This window comes from Sus scrofa, chromosome 4 (assembly GCF_054392235.1).
Source record: "Sus scrofa isolate SSC_HxYL_T2T_F1_AM1 chromosome 4, Sscrofa_HxYL_maternal_Yorkshire_Landrace_v2.0, whole genome shotgun sequence".
Classification (NCBI taxonomy): domain Eukaryota; kingdom Metazoa; phylum Chordata; class Mammalia; order Artiodactyla; family Suidae; genus Sus; species Sus scrofa.
Genome location: NC_139386.1, coordinates 86,451,362 through 86,478,185, shown reverse-complemented (window position 1 = coordinate 86,478,185; position 26,824 = coordinate 86,451,362). Strand labels below are relative to the sequence as shown.

The 26,824-nt window shown below is 37.4% G+C and overlaps 2 long non-coding RNA genes across 14 annotated transcripts in view; one reads left to right on the top strand and one right to left on the bottom strand.

Annotated features, from left to right (window-relative positions):
* LOC110260299 (uncharacterized) overlaps positions 1-8,226 on the bottom strand; it is a 50,906-nt gene extending 42,680 nt beyond the window's left edge. For 4 of the 12 annotated variants that reach the window (XR_002343343.2, XR_014843899.1, XR_014843902.1 and 1 more), the window contains exon 1: positions 8,092-8,226. This is a non-coding gene — a long non-coding RNA (uncharacterized LOC110260299). Of the gene's footprint in view, positions 1-2,003; positions 2,279-5,557; positions 5,618-8,091 lie in introns of those variants that run through there. The other 8 variants (XR_014843898.1, XR_014843901.1, XR_014843900.1 and 5 more) reach the window with 5 other exon arrangements.
* Positions 8,227-8,692: 466 nt separating this feature from the next.
* Positions 8,693-26,824, top strand: part of LOC102162289 (uncharacterized) — a 98,186-nt gene continuing 80,054 nt past the window's right edge. Inside the window, exon 1 of one of the 2 annotated variants that reach the window (XR_014843108.1) lies at positions 8,693-8,795. This is a non-coding gene — a long non-coding RNA (uncharacterized LOC102162289). Of the gene's footprint in view, positions 8,796-22,562; positions 22,897-26,824 lie in introns of those variants that run through there. The other variant, XR_014843107.1, reaches the window with a different exon arrangement.

Below are 26,824 nucleotides of genomic sequence, written 5' to 3'. Positions count from 1 at the left end.
AGTCAATGCAAGCCCAAGGCAGGAGCCTGAAAAGATGAGTTATCAACATTCCTAGGAGTTTTGCAGAGCTCAAGAACTCAATAAAACATTTCTTACAAGTTTGGATTTTCTAAGATAGTTAGTGTAGCATACCTGAGTTCAGAAGCCCAGAGAATACCTTCAGACTGTAGTTTAGGAAATGAGAACTTTGAGAAGCTAATATGGCACAGTCTTTAGTCAAATACATCCCATTATTAGATTTGTGAGGAACCGTGGAAATTACATAGGACCAAACTTTCATTTTGCAGATGAGGGAAGTGAGGCTTAGATGTACAGCTCATCAGTAGCAGAGGTGAGACTAGAACTCACATCTCCTGACCCTGAGTTTGTGTTCTTTTCTACCAAATTCATTGTTCTTCTAACTTCATTTAGACTCAGGAATGGCATAGATACCAAAGTCAAAGACAAAGTATTAATTACTAAGCCTACAAGTACAAATCTATGTGGGTTTACCCTTACTGAATGACTTGAGGAAAGCTACTTCATACTTGTCTCAGTAGCCTGTAAAATGAGTTATAATAATACTGATTTCAGAGGTTATTGTGAGGATAATACAGGAAAAGTTCTTAGCATAGTCTTCTTACTGTGCTGGTAACTGCTCAACTCTTGTTGGTTATCATACAATCACCAATCTTCTACATGCCATAAAACCCAGTAATGTGACTACCTGTGTGTCTCCTTTTTAGGGTAAACCCTGAACTAGCAGGGACCCTATCAGGAGACACCCTGCATGTAACTTGCGTAGACCCTGTTGGGGGTCAGTCTGTTTATTTCACTTTATCTAGAGTTTGAAGCAATCATAACATGAGAGGATGAGGCTAGACTTGGAGGGAAAAGAGGAGGTGAAGCTTTCATTTTGAGCATTTGAGCCTGAGTCCCAGTTTCTTTTCCTACAGATGAGGATATTAATATCCATTCTTTTTAACTTTGTGGTACTCAAAGCTGTCAATTCAATAAAAAATGTATTATGAACTATTCATTGCTATATAACTGTAAAACAAAGAGCAGAAATGATAGTGGTTTTCTCCTTGTGCTAATAAGCCACAGTCTCTCACTTGAGTGGCTTTTTAGTTCCTTTCTCACAGACCCTGGGGGATTTGGTGTTAGACATAATGAGTTAACATTCTATTAATTACATCTGATCTCATGGCCTCAAACGTCAGTGTTTGCTCACCTCTAACAAAGAGAATACAGTCCTTAGAACATAGGATTCTTTCTAAATAAATTATGAAAGTCTTTTCAAGATCCTGCTTGTTCTTTTTACATAGGAGCATAGATTCGAGATTATCTTGGAACCATGATAGCCAGCTACCTGCTTTGTGTACTGTTCTAACAATTTACCCATTGATTTCATGTTTCTTCTAAAAACGTCAAAGCACTAGGCAAGTATTACTCATCAGACAGGTTCAATGATGTCCTTCTACATTTAGCTTTTTTTTTTTTTTTTTCTGGACCAGTCACATCTATTCTCAGGACTATGACCCACATGAGCTGTGAGGGCTCTGGGCAGAAGTGCTACATTCCAGCTTTCAGTGGGCTATTCAAGGACTGTAGAGATTCTTCTCTGGCTGCCTACACCATTTAGTATTTTCTCTGCCATTGCCTTCTTCCATTGCCATGGTTTTCTTAGAGTTGTCTTAGAGTTCGTGCCCAGCTACATCTCTACTGGGAGATTTAATGTTTAAGGATCTGAATTGCAGAGCCCATGAGTCTGCATTGGGTAGGTGTGTTGGTGAATACAGTTTATTAGGTTCGACCTGTGGCCAGTGTTAACCTCCCCTCCCCCAAGCTTTTGCTAAGCCCAAATTTTCTCCCAACCAAGATCCTTGAATTCATGCTGGCTGGTGGTGGATTCATGACTCAAAAGTAGCTGCCCTGTATAGCATTCTCATGGTCACATTTCAGGCTTCCCTCCCTCCCTCACCTTTCCTCGCCTACCCCATTCAATCTCCCATATCACATACTCACAAATCCCAGTAACTTCTTCTGGAGAGTAGCTGGGAAATAAATGAGGTAGCAGAGAGATGCCAACATGGCCCTCTTCCAATAGTTTCAGCACTAAAAGGTAACAAAAAACTCCAGCTGGAAGCTGACCAGATATTTATTCACTCCACATCCATAGTGAATGTTCTTTGCTGAGAATTCTTGCTTCCATTTAACTAAGTGAGAATTGGGGGTCTAGGAGTTAAAGTGGCTGACTCCAATAGTAGGCCACTTTCAGAAGAAACAGAAGTAGACTGACCCATAGCTCTATTCAAGGTGCTAATATTTAACCTGTTAAAACAAATATTTGCCATCCCACAGGTGACATTCACGTTGCTTAATCTTTTTCACTCCCTTTTCCATTTGCCAATATTTCATTACCACAAAATTTCCTAACTCAAAAAAGATATTCTTTCCTGTCATTTGGATAAAATTTACCCAAAATGAGTATTATAAACACAGCAGCATAACATCAATTTATGGGGCCACCCCTGATTTACCAGTGAGGTAAATCTGGGCCTTAGATAGTTGTATACCTCTTTTTTTGTGACTTTATTCACTTTCAGTTCAGTGGCTTCCTGGAATAACTTCAGTAATTAAACAGAATTCCCAGGTCCTCTAGATTACATGAAGATAGATGTCAAAGTCTCACTTGAGTGAGGAAAAGTTTTGCTGATTAAAATGGCTAGATAGCCACACTGCCTTATGCAAAACCTGATGAAATCAGTGCATCTAACCAAATACTCACCACTCTCTCCCATTGCATACTCTTTTAAAATCTGTAATACTGATAGCAAGGAGGCAATAGAAAGCATGAGTTTACAATGGCAGACTCAGAGGTTCAAATCCTGGCTCTGTCACTTACTATCTGTATAGCTTGGGAAAAAGTTAAAGATTTCTTTGTTACTTTCTTTATCTGTAAACATAAATATTAGTTTGTAGGACCTTTCTCTGTCTTGTTTTGAGGCTGTGATTTTATATCTATATACATATATATATATATACACACACACACACACTTTACACATGAATACATACATATGTATATAAACACATACATACACATATACATAATGTACATACATACATACACACATATAATAGCACTAATAAATGTTGGATATTGCTTTTATCGCTAGTATTTACTGAGTGCATACTGTACACCAATACACTTCTAAGCATTGCTACTCTTTATAACCATCCTCAGATGTAAGTAGTATTGTTAAGCTCATTTTGTTTATTTGTTTGTTTGTTTGTTTATGGGTGCACCCACAACATATGGAAGTTCCAGGGCCAGGGACACACAGCTGTGATCTGCACTGCAGGTGCAGCAATGCCAGATTCTTTAACTCACTACTCCCAGCCAGGGATCACCCCGTTGATCTGCAGGGACCCAAGCTGCTGCAGTCAGATTTTTAACCTACTGCACCATGATGAGAATTCCTGTTTAGCTCTGTTGAAAGATGAATATCCTGGCGGTTAAGAAGACTTAAGTCATACAGTTAACAGAAACAGAAGTGGCATTGGGGCTCAGGCTTTACTAGATTCTACTGATCGCCTGCCCTGTTGGATGCTAGAAGAAAAACTCACCGTCCAGACTGCCAGTTGCATGCAACCAGCCACTTTTCCCACATTGCTGAGTCATCACAATATACATACACCAAAACATCTAAAATGTTTTATTTTATCTCTACTTCTAACTTCTACTTATTCATTCAAAAGCTTTCTTCACTAAAACCCTGCTCTGTGCTAGGCTCTATGCCAGTTTTGTAAGAATCAGAGATATTTAGAGAAGTCCCTGCCCTTGGGAGCACTCCAATTGGAAACAGAGAACAGAAGTATTAAAACAGTTGTAAGTGGCTGCCTATTACCCAGGGCTGTACCCTCAGAGAAAAAGGTATTCTTAGGTGCCTGAACCAGTGCCCAGCCCTTGCTCTAAATCCCTCAAGGTAGGATGTTTCCTACTTTTATATAGTCTTCCTCAACTGACAATTACTCTACATATCTACAGTAATTCTCACCAATTAGCTATCCCAATGCTAGGACTTCAATTCTCTTCATTTATCTGGAGCTACTTTCAAAGACATATCTTCCTTCTCCCCATAGGAATCCAACATTTTCCATAATCTCTTCCATTTTTTCATTATATCTTTGAGGTGTTAACTTTGTTGAATAAAAAAAGCAACTTTGCCTATGACTACGTCTTTGCTCAGATTTAATAAGAAGCCCTAGTTGTTTCATTTTATCATTGACTGAGAGCTTAAAAACCCTAGGCCCTTACATACCATATAAGGATTTTACACCCTTGAAGGTTACAAAAATATCCAAAGGAGATTAAAACGTTAAAAATAAAAGTATTAGCACATCTTCATTTATGTTTTCATTCCACAAGTACTTGTTGAACATTTAAAATAAACCAAGAACTTGGCAGAGCAAAAGGAATACATTGGGGATTATTAAGTGGTGAAATGGTCCTTCTCTTTAGATGCACAGTCTGGTGAAGGAGACAGACAGATGGATAAATTACAAGTGCTATAATATCAATCACTGTGGGGTAGGCTATAGACACACGAAATGGTATAAAGAGGGAGGGGTAGAGAAAGAGAGAGATTTGTTCAAGACATAAAAATAACATGTGCAAACGCCCCGAGGTAGAAGCATACATACACAGAGCACTGCAGAGACTAAAATAATAAATGTTGCATGGCTAAAATACAAAATAAAAACTTGGATATGGCAAGACATAAAACTGGATATGAAAATGGGAGTTTTAACATACTCCAGGCTTCAGTTTTCTCATTTTCAAAAGAGGAACATTCCAACTGTAGATGGAGGATCCTTTCCAGCTAAAGTCGAGTGACCCAGCTTCACCCATTATCACAAATAAATGCTTGGAGGACCCTCACCCACAGTGCCTAAAGAGAGGCAGCTCTTTTCCAACTAATGAATCTGAAGAAATAACGCCATCTGATTCAGTGGGATTTTTTTGTTTGTGGGTTTTGGGGAGTTGTTTGTTTTTGTTTTTTAGTAAGATTTTCTTTGCAAATAATTTTTTCCAATAACTTCCATATCAAGAAATGGATTTCAGTTCTTTGAGGAGAGGGACTCTTTCCCCGAAAAAGAAACAAGATACTCAAAGGGAGGATTTCGTCCTTCCTCAGCCTATTAGTACTTCTGTCATATGTGGTCAGTGAGGGCAGGGAGCAGAATTGTGGACATGCCATGAGAGAGACTTTAGAACAGGCTTACTTCATCTGGTGTCCAGCAGGGTATCAATAACATAGATCCAGAAAAAGAAGAGCTGGGCCTACTCTTTCTGTCAGCATTCACTCCTTAAATGGTTTTCAAGGAATTATGTAAATTTATTATTAAACCCTTCGGCCACAAATAGTAATAATTTTTCAAGTATTTTATGGATTAGGAAGTACCTTCACATGTATTATCTTACACATTCCTCGTGAGAATCCAATGAACTAAGATCTCTCATCCCTTTTTTGCAATGGAAAAACTGGTTCAGAGCCAGTAAGTTACTCACCATGATCATCTAATTGGTCAATGATCTGTTGTGAACCAAGGAACCTTTAACTGTGTTCTGCTGCCAAAGAAAACCATGCAGACTGGTTGGTGAGGTGATTCTTGCCAAAAATTTTAAAATAAAAATGAAAATGTAATCATTCTGGCTCTTCTTTTCCATTTCTTCCTCATACATTAAATGTGTTGTTTAACCAATGATCTCAACTACCTCTCCATAAGCAGAAAGTTAACTTTTGCGCAGAATCTATTTCAATATTTCATGAACCCAGACCTGGCAAATCATTTGATAAATTATTTCACCCACTACATCCTCATTTTCCCTTCCCTAAGATGGAAGTTAATGTGTTTATAAGCATTAACACTTATTTGAGTATTTGTTATTTACAAGATACTGCTGAGGGCTTTTACACGGATTTTCTTGTTTTGTACTTAACACTTACTGACTGCTTATCTCATATTCTAGATGATGAATATGAAGCATTAAAAAAGTGAAGACTTGCCCAAGTTTTCATAGCTAACAAAGAGGTTCAGCCAGATTTCGAAACAAGGTACTCCAGGGACCAAACAGTTCCTGTGCTCTTAAAGTTCAAAGTCCCCTCCCCAGGTGGCAGGGTTCCACGAACAATAAAGGCCTTTGCAATCAATGCACTTTCAAGGTTATGTGTGCAATTACTGACTCGGGGTTGTAGGCATAGAATATTGTGCATTTTGCATTTCAGTTAGGGCGACAATTTCAGTACACTTGGCAGAGGTTTAGAGGAACACTGAAATTATTTCCGAAGAAATGCACTATTCCTATTCAAACAAAGAGTCACCATTGGGTAGACAGATAAACTTACCCACCAAGAGCCTCTCAACGGCAGCCTGGTGATCAAGGCCCTAGATTTGCGAGATTTGGGAGTGCAAGCAGTCAGTACAGAAAAAAGAAAGCTAAGTGGTCTATATGGGGATTATAGGCAGAAGTATGGCTTTGTTAAGATGCACCATTAATTACTTAAGTAAATTCACCCAAACTGTGTTGACACTATGTTTACGTGCAAAAGAGAAAACAGTTACCCAGCAACTCTTATAATGGAGAGGAAAGTACTGCTCATTTGTACATTCTATTATATTGTTTGCTGAATAATATATCAAATTGCTCCCGTATTCAAAGAAGGTCCCACTGAATGCTGGCAGCCCAGGAGGTAGCCTAGAAAGGACATGATTTGACACACTTGACCTTGGCCCCTCCTTCAGCATCCACTTCTGGGGCCCTTGCCAAAAGCACTTTGGATCCTGGGCACTCTGAAAAGGAGAAAGGGTAAGAGTTTTGACATGATTTTAAAGAAACCATTATTCAGTTGGATAGATTTTTCAGTTCAGTTGAGCACAAGGTCCCCATTTTAGACAATCTTCTTAATGTGCTCTTTTCAAAAACTAAAAGTTAAAAATAACCACTTCAAAAAAAATCCTACCATCATTTACACAAATAGTTTATTGCAATTTGGCTATTGTTTGCCTCCACCAAAGGACACAAAGCCATTACTCAAAAGAATAATTACGGGGATTGGATGGACTGGGGACCTGAGCCATCATGAAGCCTTCCACCTCCAAAATCACTCTCTGCTAGAACCTAAGCCTTCTGCCTATAATCACCAAACTCACATAAAGAGCACAACAGGTCCAATGTCATGTTGGAGATAAATGCTGAAAACAGAGGTGAAAATGCAGGCAACTGAGGCACTGAGTTATAATGTCACATGCAAAAAAATAGCAACTCCTTAATTAGGTAAAACTTAATGTACTACTATTATAAGCATCACAAGACATTTATTTGTTTAAAGAAGAAAATAAATAAAAAGATATTTTTTTTGCAAGATAGATAAATGTTTTAGCAAACCCAAATTGTAGAATATACAAGGAAAATCTATAAGAATGTGAAAATGATTTTACTGAATCATTGCAGAAAACCAAAAAATCTCATATATATGTAGCAAAAATTTCAAGATGGCTTCAGGATACAAATAATATGTCTTAGGTTGATACTAAAACCCAGTCATGCTTTGGTGTATGGGATTGAAAAAAAAATGTGTGATATGAATCTCTGAACAGCAGTTGATATTTGGTATTTCTCTCTAAAGCAACACTATGTTAAATCTTTTCCTGCAAATGATCATCCATTTTTTATTTTGTACAAATATAGGTCTTCAAGTATCTCATCTGTTTCTGACTACTCATGCCACCCCAAGTTACTCAGAAATCCCTAGAGTGGAAAAGGACATCAACACAAGCCAGGGTCCTGGATAGAAGCTTTATGAAGTGCTGGACTATCAGATTCCAGCAGACCTATGTTTGAGTTCTGACTCTTGACATGCTTGACCTGCACAAGCTATATAAGCTCGGATAGGTTACTTAACCAATGTTAGTCTCAGCCTCTTCCTTCATAAAATGGGGATAATATCTCAGACCTAATAGTTCATAACTTAGATGAGAGAATGCCCATAAAGCACTGAGAACAGAAGTTCTTATTGGGACTCAGTGGGTTAGGTACTCTACCTTGTTTCTGCGAGGATTCGGCTTCCATTCCTGGCCTCACTCAGTGGGTTAAGGATCCAGCAATGCCTTGAGCTGTGGTGTAGGTCACAGTTGTGGCTTGGATCTGGCGTTGCTGTGACTGTGGTGTAGGCCAGCAGTTGCAGCTCTGATTCAACCCCTAGCCTGGAAACTTCCATATGCTACAGGTGTGACCGTAAAAAGAAAGAAAGGGAAAAAAGGAATGAGAATAATGAACAGCAAGAAATGTTGACTACTGTCATCTTCCTCTTCCTGGCCAACACAGAGGCCAAGAGGGAGAAGCTTACTTTAAAGCCTAATACATAATAACCCTAGTATTTTGCTCTTGACAAAAAGCAAAAAGATAAGTTGAAGGTGAGAGTGTGAGAAGAGGTACACACTCAACAGTGGAAGTATCTGCACAAGCTAGGTGCCTGCGCCATGAGAGAGGCCTGACTTGATTAGTACTGCTGGAAAACAAAGTGGGAAATATATAAGGAAGAGAAATGCTAGGAGAGGTCTTCAGAGGGCAGGGCTTAAGTCTCCAGAGCCAAGTTTGCCTTTTTAAGTGTCTGTATTTGGGATAGAATTTCTCTCCAGGAATGGGCACCCTGTGTTCGGCCAGAATGTCCCGTGTGCTCTCAAGAACATGAGCATGGAAATAGGCAAGAGAGGGAGGCATGCCCAACAATTATGATTTCAATCAGGTAACATTTATCCTCCTTTACAAACAAAAGAAAATGTGTGGGGTTTGTTCTTTTCTGCCTGATATTAGTTGATTTGGGTCTTAACACTACCTTAAATGCATACTGTACCCTTTAATTTTCTAAAATTGCAAGGTAAGTGTTTAAGAAAGACAGATAAAAACAAAGGTTTGGTGCTTTTGGTTTCTTCTAATCTTAACCTGAAGGGTGAAAAATAAATCTTTAAAATCTCCACACCCACATAGAACCCTGGGTCCCTGTTTTTACCAGGGCTGTGCTAATCTGTGTTCTCATTGCAGGTTGCATTGCTACATAATTGCCTGTGAGTAACTTCACCCTTAGGAGTTGTGTTTCAGGCTTGGCTCTTGCAGATCCATGATAAAGGCACCTCACTCTTGCAAGCAGGATCTCCAGTTACTGGGAATGAGCAAACCTCATTGGGGGTGGTTGGAGGAGAGGAAGGAGGAGTGTGGGTGCCAGTTTGTAAGCAGCTCCAAGGTCTTGGGATTTCTCATCACCTCTTTTCCTCTTCCTCCTTCATCTCCTGCCCCTACTTGTCCTCCACAATCTCAAACCTCTGTTCAATTACGAAATTAAAGGAGAAGCTACAAAACAGGAATAGTCAAATCTTCATGGAATTAGTTTGGGGAAAAAAATGTACATAGTGTCAGTTCTTGTGAACTTTTCTCAAGGACTCAGAAATATCTGACAAATGCTTTCTCTTCCCATGGCAAATAGGTGGGAGGATGTGGCAGATCCGTCTAACACAGAGTAAGCACCTGCTATAAGACTAAATGCAGTTCTTTGTGTTTTATATAGATGTCTTCATTTAACCATCTCTACAACCCTAAACTACTTTCATGACCATTTTTTTGATGAGAAAACTAAGGCACAAAAAGTAAAAGGTTTTCCCAGGTATCAGAGCTAGTAATTGGTAGAGCCAAGATTTAAATCTTGGCAGTCTGTCACTAGAACACAAAGTCTCACTGCTATATTATAAAACCTCCCACAAGAATGACATCCATGAAATCTCCTAAATGTAGAAAATAGGTCAAATTTTACCAAAGCCTCTTGGAGGCAAACTATTCAAATGGATAAAAGTGATGTACTATATTTTCCAAGATTCTCATTGAAACTTACCCTGGTGTTTATAAAATGTTCAGAATAGAGGGGAGAGGTAAGAACGAGTGCCCATGTATGTCATGTGGTTACTATTCCTTTACACCAGTGCTCTAGCCCTGAATATCTGAACTGCTGGACTATTGTTCACTTTGATCTTGACCTTCCAGCCACTCTTGTTCCAGACCCACGAAACTCCTCATTCTGGCCTTACATAATGCACCCTGCCCTGCTGACAAGCATGTGCTCACGTACTGTCACAATGCTAAATATTCTTCTGTCCCCATTTTTTCAGCAAACAGGATGATATCAACTGCAACTTAATGCCCATGAGACTGCATGAAATTTAGTGAGGGAAAGTTCTAAAGTGAATGTCACAGAGTTCTAAGATATAGCACTGTTTCCAGAGTGCTCAGCATGTCACATTGCCCTGTAGAGCTGGGAATGCAGAAACAAAGGCCTCCAGTGTCGTTTCCATTTGTAAGAAGACTGAATTAGTGTTGCTAGGGAAACAAAACCTAAGTTTCCTATTAAATTTACTTTCAGCTTATACGTCACACCTCTGCAAGCCTGAGTGAAACACAACAAAAAAAGAAAACCAGTTCTTTTATTGAAATGCTCAGGTCATGTATTTCCCAGGTAAAGATAATCCAAGGAGAATAGATTTAGACATATCTCATAATAAAAGTGATTCAGCTACACCCAGATTTTAGTATATGGTGGGAAAAGCCACATGGGGTGATGTACTGTCTATGTTTCTCTCTGGAACCAAAGGAGCACATGACCCAGAATTTGCTCTTGACTCTATGCCTATGGTCACAGTTGTGACGTAGGAGTCTCAGAGGATGTATATAAGCCAACAACCGAAGAGAGAGAGAGAAGACTGGAACCAGTGTGGTAAAGGAGGAGGTCAGAACAGTGAGATGGGGAGTTGGAAAAGTGGAGAGTAAGAAAGCAAATTGTGGAACCAGTTGGTAGTTAGGGATGAAGCCCCAGACTTTTGGGGGGAGTTGACCAGTTGATTACCATTGCAAAGCAAAGGGGGAAAATAGGTTGCTGGCTGAGTCAAACCAAACCAGGCGTCAAGAGTTGATCTGGAGAAGGGATATAAATGTCATTTGGGTGAGGCTGGGTCTGTACAAGTATGAGTTCCTCCTCCCTTTGCCAAAATAGTGCCATCTTAAAAGGAAAAAAAAAAAAGCCATCTCTCTGCTGATTGCTTGTACATGTGCACAATTCCAGTGGCTTGTCTAGTCTTAGTCTTGATTAATTATCAATCCCAAGTGTCTGCAAAGTCATACTTGTTTCACCAGTCTCTGATCAAACGTCCTTTCCCAGGGTCATCTGCCCCACCTCTACAGACTAGATACAATCCATGTTAATAAACTCTCAAACCTGCCTGTTATTTTCTCCAAATCGCAATTAGAAATTGCATAACTCTATGATTCTTTTTTTCCTTTACTAAACCATAAGCTCCTTGAGGGTAAGAAACATGTTTGTGTGTGCTTAGCATGGCATTCCCAGTTCCTAAATAGAGCCCAGCTCATAGTAAGTGTTCACCTTATATTGTTCAATGAATGAACGAATGCATCCTTAACAGATATAATCAGAAAGTAAATCAATATCATGGGACAATAAGGACAGCAAGCCTACCAGCCCAGCAGGAACCCACAGAATCACAAGTCAACTTCTGGCTAAACTTCCTTCCTGAGGAAATATATATGCCAGGAAGCACAGCTCAGAAGTGGACCAGACAAAATCTGGATCCATGATGAGTTTTTGTCACAGCCTTGTCTTCTACATACAATTTCAGGGCTTGGCTTTTCCTGTATGACCACGAGAGGCTTTCAAAAGGAGATTCTGAATAAACTCTTAGTGTCTTTTGGCGTACTGACTTTAGTCAAGGATCATTTGTGTTTCCTGGGACCGGAAAGATTTGGGCCCCATGAGTAAACAACCTCTTGGATCACACACATAAATCATCTCAAAAGTACTTTACAATTTCCTAGCAGCTTACACTTGCTGTCCCTGCCAACTTGGGAAGATAGGATGTAGTTTCCTATCTTTGTGACGATTCTATAAATGCTGTTCCTGTTGAAAACAAGTAGCCAGAGGCCGAGAACAGTGACAACACAAGTTCTTCTTCTGCAACTGCAGGAAAATTTGAGAATTATATCCAGGTTCAGTGCAGAAGCAGCAGACCATGTATTCAAGACCCATTACACAAGTCATTTTTTAAAATTATGTTTAGGTATAGCTGATTTACAATGTTATAATTTCTGCCATACAACAAAGTGATTCTGTTATACACATACACATATCCATTCTTTTTCAGATTATTTTCCCATATAGGTTATTGGATAGAGTTTCCTGTGCTTCACAGCAGGTCCCCATTGTAAGCCATATTATATTTAATAAAAAACTGTTTTATTCATTTATGCTGTTCCATTTGTAATAGTAAAGTAAGGGCAGAAATTGTCAAGAAATAAAGGTCCAGAGGATACCACAGAGCACTCAAGAGCAAATTTGTAAGACTGTACTAGTAACTGTGTCTTCACCGATATGAGGTAAAAGGGAATTTAAAAAGTTATTGAAAATTTCCAAAGTAGAGAATTTCATTAGAAGAAGTAGAAGGAAAGTTATGAAACAGAGGAACTCAGACTTGAATACTGGTTGAGCCACTGAACTATGCAACTTTGGGCAAGTTAGTTCTTCTTTTGGAGTCTCAGTTTCCTTATTTTAGAAATGGAGATAAAAATATCTGCCTCCCAACACCATTTTGAGGTTAGAATTAATATGCAGAAAGATGTTAGACTGATGTCTGGACCATAGGAAGTTCAATCATTGAAAGCTTTCTAAATTGCTTTCCTCAATTTTCTACTTCTTGTCTCTGTTACCATCCCAGACGACGCCATGTACCCTATATTCATGCTGCTGAGCCTAGTGGTGTTATTTTCATAACTTCAACTATCTATGACAGTAGTGACTTGAATTGCATATTAGCCATATTTTTTTTACAGTCCATAGAATGAGTGAGCAAGAAAAAGTGAAGGAGCTAGAGGAGAAGAGAGTGGGAGAGCAAATGGGAGCAAGCAAAATTCAGATACAGAAACAGAAACTATATTTGATTATGTGCATTTGTCAGAAGCTCTGCCTATGCCTCAAGGCTCAGGGACATGTGCTGATCAGGAATATATGCGATGATCAGGAATAAATACAGCTGGAATGGCACTCAGATATCTGCTTTCTTCTGGCTTTCTCAATTATGCTGATTCTTTTTTTTTCACTCCCCACTCAAGCTCCAGATTTGAACCTCTTCATTTAAGATCCCAGCCTTTCAGTCTGTCCTAACCCTTCCTTCTTCCACAATCAGCTTGATGAACTTTGGTCCCTGGCTTCTGTGCTTTTGTTAAGCCCCAGTCCAGGATAGAGTGATTCTCCTGTGTTCTCTGGCTCCATCTGACCCCAGGGTTTCCTTTACAGTTTCCTCTCAATTGGGCTCATTTTGGTTTTCAAAATCTTCCCTTTCTACCCTTCCTCTCAAGGGTTCCTAAATCTAAGACTACCCCATGTAGTCCTTGGCCTCTATATTTCCTGGCTCTAGTTCTGTCCCCTGACTAGTTCATTTCCTCTCCATCTCCTTGAACTAGAAAGGTCAGGAAAATCTCTTGTTAGTGATGTTTTCAGACCACAAGGCTAAATCTACCCCCACCACAAGCCTGGCCAAATGTGAAACTTGAACTTGACACTATGTGGACTATCTAGATATTAAGACCTGGGCTCTGGCCATCAAGGGGCTTGCCATATAATTGGCAGAGAACATAGACATATTGTGAATAAAGAAAACCGGCTATAAAAAAATTCCATAGTGAACATAGTAATATTATAGAATAGTGTTTATCTGTGAATGAAAACACCAGTAGTCAGCAAACAAATGATGGTCAAATGGACCATTTTTGTGATCACCCACTTTCAAAGTTATGTCAATATAATGAATAAAGTATGATTTACTAAAGTACAGTGTATAGGGAAAATAGAATCTGCTCAGCTAAGAATGACCAATCAGTGATTCCATATAGACAGACCTGCCTGATACAGACTGAATGATGCAGAATTTTAGGTATAATTGCAAGGATGTCATAAAAATCTCATTGGCAATCAATAAGTTGACAGTACTTTATTGTTTGTATATTTCAAGAATAGCAACTTTCTAAAGCACTGAAACAAATTAAGTTGTTAACATTTTGAATATGGCATTTTTTATGATGTAAAACAAGGTCTATTGATGAACAAAAGAAAGTCATTCAAATAATTGAACTAGTAAATTAAGAAAGCACATCAAACTTGCATATCAGGTAGCTCTAGGAAAGTATTACTCATAGAGTACCTGACTCTGTTGAGGAACGGATAAATCCCTAACCCACTGTTTAGGGCCAGGGGTTGAACCTGCATCCCAGTTCTCCCACAAGGCCACGGATCCCCTTGCGTCACAGTGGGAACTCTGAGGAGAATTTCAAAGGGGTGAGCTTAACCAGAAATACAATGACCTCAAACAGGCTCCCAGCTTGAACTGGCTCAGGAATTCTCTTTTCGTATCCTAACAAAAAGCCACCATGATGAATAAAAATAAAATCAGTTAGTCTTTAACTAGCCTATCATTGTTCTTCTTTAAAACTTTCAATACATATTTTGTACTTATTTTTTTTTTATTTTCTAGGAAAGAGTATAGAGAAATTCTTATTTTTTTCTTGGTATTAGTCCTATCCCCTTTGTGATTATGGCACAAATAAGCAAAAGTATGCCATCTTTTCTTTATTGTTGAAATAAAAGTACATAATCATTTGGATTATAATGCAAAAAAGCCAAACATTGTGGGAGGAAACCTTCAGATTAGAAGTATCTTTCAAGGGACTCAGATGTTTAGAATTACGTAGAAGCATCTGGGATTTTTCATAGCCAAAGGATGATGTCAAATATGAATGGTGTCCAAATATTTTGCTTAAACCTTGGAATCATGTGGCATCAAGTCATATCATACAGAGAAGGACAAAACATAAAACAACTCAAAGCAGAGCTGTTATGATCAAAAGACAGGATAGATGGCTTGGGGCTCCAGGTACTTCTACCCTCATCCTTCCTAATAGCCTGGAGGCACCTGCAAAGCAACCCTGGGGCTCCAGAAAACACAAAGAGAAAACCATTGCTTATTATCAGATGAAAAACTTTATAGTCATGGAAAGAACAGAACTGAGGGAAAGATATTAAGTGGTAAAACACATGGAATATATAAACTTCTGAGATATTTATTTTGGATCAGGCTAAATATAAAGAAAGCAATAAACATGAGGTTGATAAAATGTCTTCCTATTCTCTGATCCAGAGAGGGTTTTTTTGTTTGTTTGTTTTTTGTTTTCTGTTATCCTGCCAGAAAGTCTGAAGTCAACTGGAATAGGTACAGCAAGACAGAATATAAATCAATTTCTCTCTTGTTGTTACATGCAGTTTCTCCCTTCCAAGCCCTATCAGTCTAAGCCCAGAAAAGCACTAGAATACTTATCACTATCAAAGTATTGAAAAATACTTAGGAAAGTCTATTATGTGTTGGAAGTCTATTATGTCTATTTTATGCTCATGGACTACACTGGAAGACAAGACAAATAAGGTTCATACTCTCATGGAAATGACATTCTAGTGAGGCAGACGGAAAAATGTGAACTAAACAAACAGAATTTTGAAGAGTGATATGAGCTATGAAGAAAATTAAACTAGATAGTGGAATAGACAGGTAGGATAATAGAGACCTTAGGACCTGTTCTCTGTGCTCTTACTCGTAGGGTAACATTTTTCTTGGAATTGTCTTTCTCTTTTTGCACTTAGTGAAAGATGGATCTGGTATTATCTCCATTTCAAAAGAGAATCCTTTTCCCTGGAAAGATCTAGGGGAAGGTGTTAAGGCATTCACCCTCCTAATTTTAGGAAGAAATTCTCTTCTGTATTCTTCTCTCTGTCTTACTTCTCCCCAACAAAGTGGTGAGATATCTAGGGTCAAGATTAGGAATTGGGTCCAGGAAAAGAAGATGAGTGAGGCTACCCAACCTTTAATATATCCTATCAGAGAAGGATATAAGGATTCTAACCTATCCCTCTAGATTGAGTCATATTTTTGTAATTTTTCATGATTGACTCCCTGTACACCACACATGTGAACATATGAAAACTATAAGTTCCTGCTGGAGACCTTCCGAGTTCAGCATCCTCTTTCTCTTGGGAAGGTGTAATTAATGTTGCTGCTTTTCTTAAAGTGTGACTGGTAACCATAGGAAACTCAGGTGTCAGGGCCCACATTTGCACAGAAACCTTCCAAACCCTTGAGAAAGGCCCTTGCAATATATTCACGTGTAAAAATTTAAAAAGTCATATTTTTTGTGTCACTTTCTTAAATTCTATATCAGGCTCCAAAAACCCATGTCTGGACCTGAGTATTATTAGACATAGAGCTTATCCATCTACAGTGCCAAGTAGTTTACAGGTGCTTGGTATCCACTCGTCATACTAAAAATTACTTATTTTTTACTCTATTTCACTTAAATATAGACTTCCCTCAAAAGAATGGCAAACTATTTTGACTGTTGAACAGTACAATTATATAATAGTACCAGTTACAATAGACCTCATTTCCCCAAATAAATGAAATAGAAATTCATCCTGTTGTCTTTATTTTCCAAAGTGAATGAATAAACCACTGATCTGAATTCTTAATATACTTTCAAAACAAATGTAAATAAAGGCGTGGTGAGCTTTCATGTTTGATGTTAATACCAGAACCAAATCTCATTTAAATCTTTGGCAAATATTTATTGGTAACGAGTTAGGAGTATTTCTTCTCCAAGTTGTCTTTTCTTTTAATGATAAAGGCTACCCAAATGGTGATAATGTGGAAAGGTGAATCGCAAAAAACAAACAAACAAAAACAACAACAACAACAACAAAAAACCCACAAGGATCACCCTTGTCATGGGCTTTACGACAAAAATAAAATTTTGCCTTATAAATAAAATGTGACATGTGTGCCAATAATCAGCTAAGAACCATGAAAGATCAGATTAGCTGCTGGTAACTCAGGATTTCAGAAATCTTCTGAAATTATCTGGAAGACGATTTTGTGGAAGACAATTTTATGGTTTTATCAAGGAAGTGATCAACTGAGTCTTTGTTGAAACTCATTCACAGGACAATGACTTTTAGCCACTAAGTAATTCCCCAACATTGCTCTTGGAAGCTCTGTACTTAATTCCTGGGGTATTGAATGAGGTGGCTGCCACAATGCTAATCTAGATGTGATCAGGGAACTTCTATCTATGTGGTGTGATTAGAGGGGCAACAAAAATATCTTTTGGGAAATTTGCACTTATCACTTTCAGTCTCAGGCTTTGAAAAAGAAAACAAACTGATCAACATTTACATGTTAAGCTGTTGTATGTAATTGTCTTAGATGGGATCAATTCAACGGTATCATAAATGTAGATAAATGTAGGGCATATAAAGCAATGAGTTAGATGAATGCCCAAGGCAATGAGGGGAACAAAGAGAAAGTTCTAAAGACTAAGGCTGGGAAAATAAGGAGAGCCCTTATCTTCAAAGTAACATATCTAATTATATCTTAATAAATTTATTAACCATATCTGTACATATTATTTCAATGGAACTTTGTTCTGGGGCAAAGATGAAAGAATAACTTTTTTTTAGTGTGATCTTTGGATTTTTCTAAGTACGTACTTACCTGGTAAAGAATCATGGATGTGCATCACTGAGGGAAAATATGTCATTATTGTCTATACTTTTTCATCTTAAAAAATCTTATTTTTCATCTAAAACTCAGACTTTATTAAGTTTAACATTCTCTTTAGATCATAAGCATCTGAGAAACAGAGACCATGCTTAGCACCTGGTCTTTTGCCTAGCATAAAAACTGCATAGAATAAAGGAAGTCTGAAAAAAATAATAGGATTGAATAAGTTGATATCCAAGTACATTTTAGTAGTTTTAAAGGACAAAAGGAAATAGAATATTTTCAAGGCTCATGGTGGTATATTTATGAAAATTATAATGTTCTATCAAATAAATTGCCTAACTTCAAAGTATAAAAAGCAAATGTAGTGTAGTATCATATAGAAATATTTAAGTTATTTGTGAAAATGGACTTTGAGAAATATATAAACTCCTTTAGCAAAAATTTCCCTTTCTTGGGAAGAGGGCTGGAAGGGCAATGATGCATAAGTCTAAATAGATTGACAATTCATCATACTTTTGGTCTTTGGATTATTCAGCCACAATTACTAATATAGTTCCTCATTAGTTATGAAATATATTTATTAAAAAGAATATCTCCTCTTTCAACATCCACCTATATAGTCTGCAAAGAACTAAATTTATTTTCTCATATTAAAAATCCTGATATCCAATTTTTGTCCACATTTTCTTGAGAGAAAAATAGTAGAAATTTAAGCATTAGATCCACATTTTCTCTTCTAACAAGAGTCTGGAGGTGAGGAGCAGCTTCCTTCTATAGAGTGCAAGTTCTCCAGTTCACCACAATCCTTACCCAATTTTCTTCATTAGCTTATTTTACCACATGGCCCTCCTTGTCATCTGAGTTTATAATCTCTAAAGAGAACAAAAATTTTCATTTAAAATGTATTAAAATTTCAAATTTCTATTTAGTCCGATTGGCTATTACCAACCAGGTATTTAATAACCACAGAATGCTGGTACACAAAGGATATATTTGCTATACTTATCAAGAAAACATTCTAATGCAATGTTTGCTTACTCCAGGGGTCCCAAATGACCTTAGAGATATTTATCTAAATTTTGGAGTTCTGTGGCTCAACAAGCTAAAGACCCAGTGTTGTCACTGATGCAGCCTGGGTTGCTACTGTTGGTGCAGGTTTGATTCCTGACCTGGAAACATCCACATGCTGCAAATATGGCCAAAAAAAGAAAAAAGAGAAAATTATCTAAATTTTTGTTGAACTAAATTTCTATTCTTTCTCCTCTTCCATTCTTTGTTGAAGGAATATAGCTGAAATTTGCACGTGATAGGTCAGGATTAGGACATAGAAAGTTGTTTGAACATGTTCAATTCAGAAAAGGTGGAAGAGAAGTAAAACATGCCCCAGAGCTCACACAGGTGGGCAGATGCCATAAACATGTAGTTCTTGGACTTGCAGTTTGCAAGAATGAAGGAATTCTCTATTAGTATAATTTACTTCATTAGGCTGGAGTCATTCATCAGCCAGGTAGATTGAACTAGTGGTTTTGGTATCCATATGTGACTATTTTAGTGAATATTTTCCTATGTATCTGTCCAAAATTGTAGTAAAATATACATTACACCACTTAATGAAAATCGCTAACACTCAAAGTAGTCCTGTGTTGATATAGCTTTGCAGCCAAAATTATCCTATTGAACTTTTTCTCTCAGAAGTTTTTATTATAAAAATAATAGAATAATAGTTTTTTATATAATGATTTTTATTTTTTTCATTATAGCTGGTTTACAGTGTTCTGTCAGTTTTCTACTGTACAGCATGGTGATCCGGTTACACATACATGTATACATTCTTTTTCCTCACATTATCATGCTCCATCATAAGTGACTAGATGTAGTTCCCAGTGCTACACAGCAGGACTTCATTGCTTATCCATTCCAAAGGCAATAATCTTCATCTATTAACCCCAAGTTCCCAATCCATCCCACTTCCTCCCCCTCCCCTTTGGCAACCACAAGTCCACTCTCCAAGACCATGATTTTCTTTCTGTGAAAAGGGTCATTTGTGCCGTTAATCAGTTAAAATTTACATTCTATAACAAGTATACTTTTTCAAACTAAATGCACTGCCCCAAAGACACCTGTGTGCCTCCTGGCAATAGAGAGTTTGAGAATTAGTCCTTTAGATCAATGCATGGGAATCTACAGCATAGGTAAAACTAGTTCTCTGTGGACTGTGATAAGTAGAGCACTTAGTGAACAGACAACAGTTAAATCAGTTAGTCCAGTGTATACTGCTCAATGGGCATGAGTCCCCTGAGTGGTCTCAAAACTATTACCATATACTGTGAAATTTATTTCTACCTTTAAAGAGAGTCACTCATGAAAAAAGATACTCAAGATGGAACAGAGTCACCTTAAGAAAATACACACATACATTCCCACAAGACAAATTAATATCATTTTGAGACAAAATACTGAAGAACTATTTGATATATAATTTGAAATTTTATTATGTTAACAACTACACAAGTGTGGGCTTTTTCGGTAATTTTTCCATTTGATTTTTTTTCTGGCCATTTTCAAAATGACCTTCATGCAAAGATATATAATATTGCAAGTTAATGAGGAAAGGAAATCCCGAGTAGTCTGGGCAGAAATGAGTGAGTCACAGGCATCATTCATAAAGTAATTGCCCACCTGCAGGGGCACGTTTTTCTGCCTCCAGTAAGTATTTACATACTCAACCTCTCCATTGTGAGAGGAAGATTTATTGGAGTCTGTGTTCTACCATAGTTTTATTCTTGATTGGGGCTTTTTGTTGTTGTTGTTGTTCACTAGAATCAAACAGATAGAAGTCACTGGGATTTCTAATCAAGCCTGAGCTGCAAGTGGACAATAGAATTAAATATAGTATTGGATACAAGAGGTAGGAAGAAATCAGAAACCAATCAGCCATTGCTTCCAGCACAAGAGCCTGGAAGGAAAATTTAGAAATTTACCAGCTAGAATCTGGGGTGAAGGAAAAGAATCTATTCTCATAATATAGGCCATTTATGGAGTGATGACTGGCTCTAACCAAGGTTATAAAACCAATCAGTCAATGCAAATACATTGCTTGCAGGGTGGTGGGGTTGGGAAGAATGTCATTGAAAACGCCTAGGTTATGTTCTCTAAAAATCTAGTTGATTCTTGACCTATGTAAGTAGGCCTCTTATTTCATCTGCTACTATCTCCTGTGGTCACAATATTCAATATTCCTTTAAAAATCGGTGCTTAGTTTACTCTTTTTTAAAATCATGCTAAAGTACTTCCGTTGTTCAAGATGACTTTTGCGCCACATGGTCAAGCCTTCCAAATAAGTTTCTTTGTCTCACCATCTCCATGGTTTTCTCCTCCACCCCACTCCAGCTACCCCCTCCCACAGCCACACCCCGGGCATCTAGTCACTTGTCACTCCATTCCTGAATTCAGTTCAGACACACTACTGTCCAAACACAGTCTCCTTTCTTTCTGGTTCTCTCATTCTGTTACTCCCACTTTGCCTGCTCTTACTCCTCAGAAGCCCTCTAATCCTCTTCTTTTCAAAGACTACTCCAATCTTCACATCGTTCCTTATTCATTCTAGACTCCATATCCCAATAGTTGAATCACTGTCTTGCCAGAACTTTTGCTACACTGATTCACTGTCTTTTCAATTTTCTCATACGGTAATAGCCTAATATTGAAGGATCCCACATCAATTTTTATTTAGCTTTCCATAGCTTATATCAGGTCTTCCTCCTCAACCATATCCCTCCTCATTATTGATAGATGACTTTGCTTTTACATAATGGAGAATATAAAAGCTATGATTGGAAAAGCCCTTGACATTTTGCCATCCCACCTACAGTCTTACCTGTATCAGTTAATATTCATTCTTGTTACCTCACTGCCTCTCCAATGCAGAAGTTATCTTTCTCTGAGTATTGCTTTACCAGTGCTCTGGATCTCATACTTTCCAATTCCCATTTTAATGGATTTTTAATATTAATTTTTTATTTAGTAAGATTTAAAAGAAAGTAATTTGTTTAATTATAGATGATGTACCTTTCATTAGTGCATTCGTAATCAAGATGGCCCCTTTAAAAATGTCTTTACTTTTGTCCAGTTTCTCCAAAGCACCATTTAACAAATTTTTGTGAAAACACTTATACCAGGTTTTTCACATTAACACCTACCACATCAGGTAACTATTATTATCCCCATTAGAAAATTGGATCTCAGGCAAAGTTATATGTTCCTTAACATTCTACAGTAACCGGCAGATTTGAAATTTGAACCTAGGTCTTCCCACACTGAAATTTGTCTTTTTTGCTAGTTTACATTGATCGTCATCTCCATGACCTGAAATGCATTTTTTTCCTATTCTTATCTCTTTACATCTGGTGATAATTAAATTAAAGGACTGTTGATAGCAGTGGGAAGAACCGCTTAACACAGCAAAGAGTTTGTTTGAGTACTCAGAACAGAAGGAATTAGTAATACTCACATTGACCTCATCCTGCCTTCTCCTGGAGGTATCCAAGGTGAAGGAATAGTTGTAATAAGACAACTTTTATATTCTATTACAAGTTAATCACTGAAGAGATGTGGCCTATAAGCCCAAATTATATATAATAGTCTATCTCTGTGAGGGTCCTGTCTCCCAGGTAATAAGCATTAAGGTAAAATAGCTTTGTTTAGCTCACAGGGAACATCCTCACCAGGCCCACCTGTGAAGAATGACTGTCAAGAGGAATAAATTAACACACTGCTTCCAGGGGCTGACCGGAAACGGAAGTGTTTGGTTTTACGCCCTCCCCTGTCAGTATAAAAGAAGCCTGAGTTCGAACTCAGGTAATATGGTTCTTTGGGGGTAGGGGTCCGTTATGCTCCTGGCCTGCTGGCTTTCCAAATAAAGTCACTCTTCCTTGTCCCGACAGCTCGTTGTGCAACAAGCAGTATGAGCTTGGACTTGGAAACACATTTAGGCACATCCAGCCAGGAGCCATGCCTATCAGAGATGGCTAGCCCCCAGGTGGGGAATTTTTGAGTAAGGCCCTAGCAGCTGCCCATACCTCTCGTCCCAGAGGATCTTCCCTTCAATATTCTCCAAAGTGGCACCAGCTGCCCCCGCGCTTGGGCGTTGGAGCAGGGAATCAATTTGAGAGACAGAGGGCTCCCTATAGCAGGGTAAGTCTCTCCGGTGTTTACAGATGGAAATGTTAATTCCTTTCCAACAGGAGCTTTTCCTCTGGAATAAGATTTGTTTTGAATTTGAGTGGAGAGGCCTGTTGGAGAGAGGAAAAAGCTGTTGGATTTTTACCTGATTTGTGAACTGGTTTGTTTGTTTCTTTAAATGCTTGAGTTTGTGTGTACAGTTTGTGTTTCGTTTGTCTTGAATTTCTGTTTTTTAAAAAAGGGGGATGTTTCAATTATCCTTAAAGAAAGTCTTCTGGCATGAGTTTTGAATAAGCGACCTGATTACAGCTAGGAACCCAAGGGTATTATGATGTGTGGCCACCTGTTAGGATCTCCACAAGCTGTTTAGACAGGGTTACCTTGAGACGCTGTGACCCATGGACTGCTACCCCTACTGTGTTAATTACCTCCTTTATAGTCCCCTGTGTCATTGGTATTACAAAACACCAAGACCAAAGTATAGACTTTATTTAGAATTTTCTGTTCATCCTTAGGGTTTTTTTTAATGTCTAAAATTGGAGTAAAGTTGATTTACAATGTTGTGTTAGTTTCATGTATACAGCAAAGTGATTCAGTTTTAGATTTCTTTTCCCTTATATGTTATTACAAAATATTGAGTACAGTTCCCTGTGCTGTACAGTAGGTCCATTTGGTTATCTATTTTACAATAGATAATGTGTATATGTTAATTCCAAATTTCTATTGTATCCCTTCCCCCCCTTTCCCCTTTTGGTAACCGTAAGTTTGTTTTCTATTTATGTGGGTTTTGTATAAAAAATCTTTTGTATCTTTTTTTTTTTTTTTTAGATTTCTCATACAGTGATATTATATGATACCTGTCTTTCTCTGGCTTTCACTTACTATGATGATCTCTAGGTCCAACTGTGTTGCTGTAAATGGTTTCATTCATTTTTATGGATGAGTGGCATTCCATTGTATAGCTGTACCACATATTCCTCATATACTTAACCATTGATGGACATTTAGGTTGTTGCTTCCATGTCTTGGCTATTGCAAATAATGCTGCAATAAACTCTGGGGTATATGAATCTTTTTTGGATTGTTTTTCTCCACATATATGCCCAGGAGTGAGATTCTAGGATCATATGGTAGCCCTATTTTTCATTTTTTTGAGGAATCGCTATAGTGGCTGTACCGATTTACATTCTCATCAACAGTGTAGGAGTGTTACTTTTTTTCTCCACACCCTTTCCAGCATTTGCTATTTGTAGACATTTTGATAATGGCAATACTGATTGGAGTGAGATGATTTCTGATTATAATTTTGATTTGCATTTCTCAATAGTTTTGGTTTGCATTTCTCAATAGAGAGCCATGTTGAACATCTTTTCACATCCCTATTAGCCATGTGAATGCCTTCTTTAGGGAAATGTCTATTCAGACTGATCCGACCATTTCTTGATTGGGTTTTTTTTAATTGAACTGTATGAGCTCTTTATATATTTTGGAGATTAATCGCTTGTCGGTCCCATGATTTGCAAATATTTTCTCCCATTCTATAGATTGGTTTCTCTTTTGTTTATGGTTTCCTTTGCTGTATGAAAATGTTTAAATTTAATTAGGTCCCATTTGTTTTGGTTTTAATTTCCATTACTCTAGGAGATGGATCCAAAAATACATTGTGATTAATGTCAAAGAGTGTTCTTCCTATGTTTTACTCTAGAAGTTTTATATTATCAGATCTTACATTTAGGTCTTTAATCCATTTTGAGTTTATTTTTGTGTTTAGTGTTAAAGAATTTTCTAATTTCATTCTCTTTTATGGAAAAGACTATTTTTTCTCCATTGTATATTACTGCATCCTTTGTTGTAGATTAATTGGCTATAGATATATGGGTTATTTCTGGACTTTCTATCTTGTTTCATAGATCTATATTTCTGTTTTTGTGCTAGTACCATACTGTTTTAATGACTGTAGCTTTGTAGTACAGTCTGAAGTCAAGTAGCCTAGTTGCTCTAGCTCTGTTTTTCTTTCTCAAGTTTTCTTTGGCTATTCAGGGTCTTTTATGTATCCATACAAATTTTAAATTTTTTTGTTCTAGTTATGTGAAGAACGACATTAATAATTTGGTAGGGATTGCATTGAATCTGTAGATTGCCTTGGGTAGTATATACATTTTGACAATATTGATTCTTCCAATCAAAGAGTATGGTATATATTTCTATCTGTTTGTGTCATCTTTGATTTCTTTCATCAGTGTCTTATAGTTTTCAGAGTACAAGTCTTTTGCCTCTTAGGTAGGTTTATTCCCTATAATATTTTATTATTTTTGATGGAATGGTAAACAAGATTGTTTCCTTAATTTCTCTTTCTGAACTTTTTATGGTTAGGATGTAAATATGCAACAGATTTCTCTGTGTTAATTTTGTATCCTTCAGCTTTACTGAATTCACTGATAAGATCTAGAAGTTTTCTAGTAGCATTTTTAGGATTTTCTATGTATAGTATCATGTCATCTACAAACTGACAGTTTTTAACTTCTTTTATAGTTTGGATCCCTTTTATTTCTTTTTCTATTCTGATTGCTGTGATTAGGACATCCAAGGTTATGTTGAATAAAAGTGAAAAGAGTGGACATCCCTGTCTTGCTCCTGATCTTAGAGGAAATGCTTTCAGCTTTTCATCATTGAGCATGATGTTAGCTGTGGGTTTGTCATATGTGACTTTTATTATGTTGAGGTAGTTTCCCTCTATGCCCACTTTCTGGAGAGTTTTTATCATAAATAAATGTTGAATTTTATCAAAAGCTTTTTCTGCATCTATTGGATGATCATATAGTTTTTATTCTCAATATGTTAATGTAGTGTTTCACATTGATTGATTTGCAGATATTGAAAAATCTTTACATCCTTGGGATAAATCCCACCTGGTCATGGTGTATGATACTTTTGATGTATTGTTGTATTTGGTTGGCTAGTATTTGTTCAGGATTTTGGAGTCTATGTTCAGCAATGATGTTGTCCTGTATTTTATTTTGGTGTTATCTGTGTTTGGGGTATTGGGGTGATGGTGAGTTTGGAAGTGTTCCTTCCTCTGTACTTTTTTGGAATAGTTTCAGAAGGATATATGTTAACTTGTCTCTAAATATTTGATAGAATTCTCCTGGGAAGCCACATTGTCCTGGACTTTTGTCGGGATCCTTTAATCACTGATTCAGTTTCAGTACTGGTAATTGGTCTTCATGTTTTCATGGTTCAGTCTTGAGAGATTATAACTTTCTAAGAACTTGCCCATTTCCTCTAGGCTGTCCATTTTACTGGCATATGGTAGCTTGTAATAGTCTCTTATGGTCCTCTGTATTCCTGTGGTGTCAGTTGTAACTTTTCCTTTTTCATTTCTAATTTTATTGATTTGGGCCCTCTCCCATTTTTTATTCATGGGTCTAGCTAAAAGTTTATCTATTTTATCTTTTCAAAGAACCAGCTTTAAGTATCATTGATCTTTTGCTTTTTTGTCTCTATTTCATTTAATTCTGCTCTGATCTTTATGGTTTCTTTGCTTCTGCTAGCTTCAGGTTTTTGTTTATTCTCCTATCTGCAGTTGCTTTAGTGTAATGATAGATTGTTAACCTGAGATTTTTTCTTATTTCCTGAGGTAAGCTTGTATAGCTATGGACTTCCCTCTTGAGACTCCTTTTGCTATATCCCATAGGTTTTTCATCATCCTGTTTTCATTGTCATTTGTCTCCATGTATTTTTTGACTTCTGCCTTGATTACTGCAGTGATCCATTGGTTGTCTAATAGCATATTGTTTAGCCTCCATGCATTTGTGGTTTTTTTACTTTTTTCCTTGTATTTGATTTCTAATCTTATAGTACTGGCTTCAGAAATGATGCTTGATACAACTTCAATTTTCTTAAAGTTAATGAGGTCTGCTCTGTGGCCCAACATGTCATC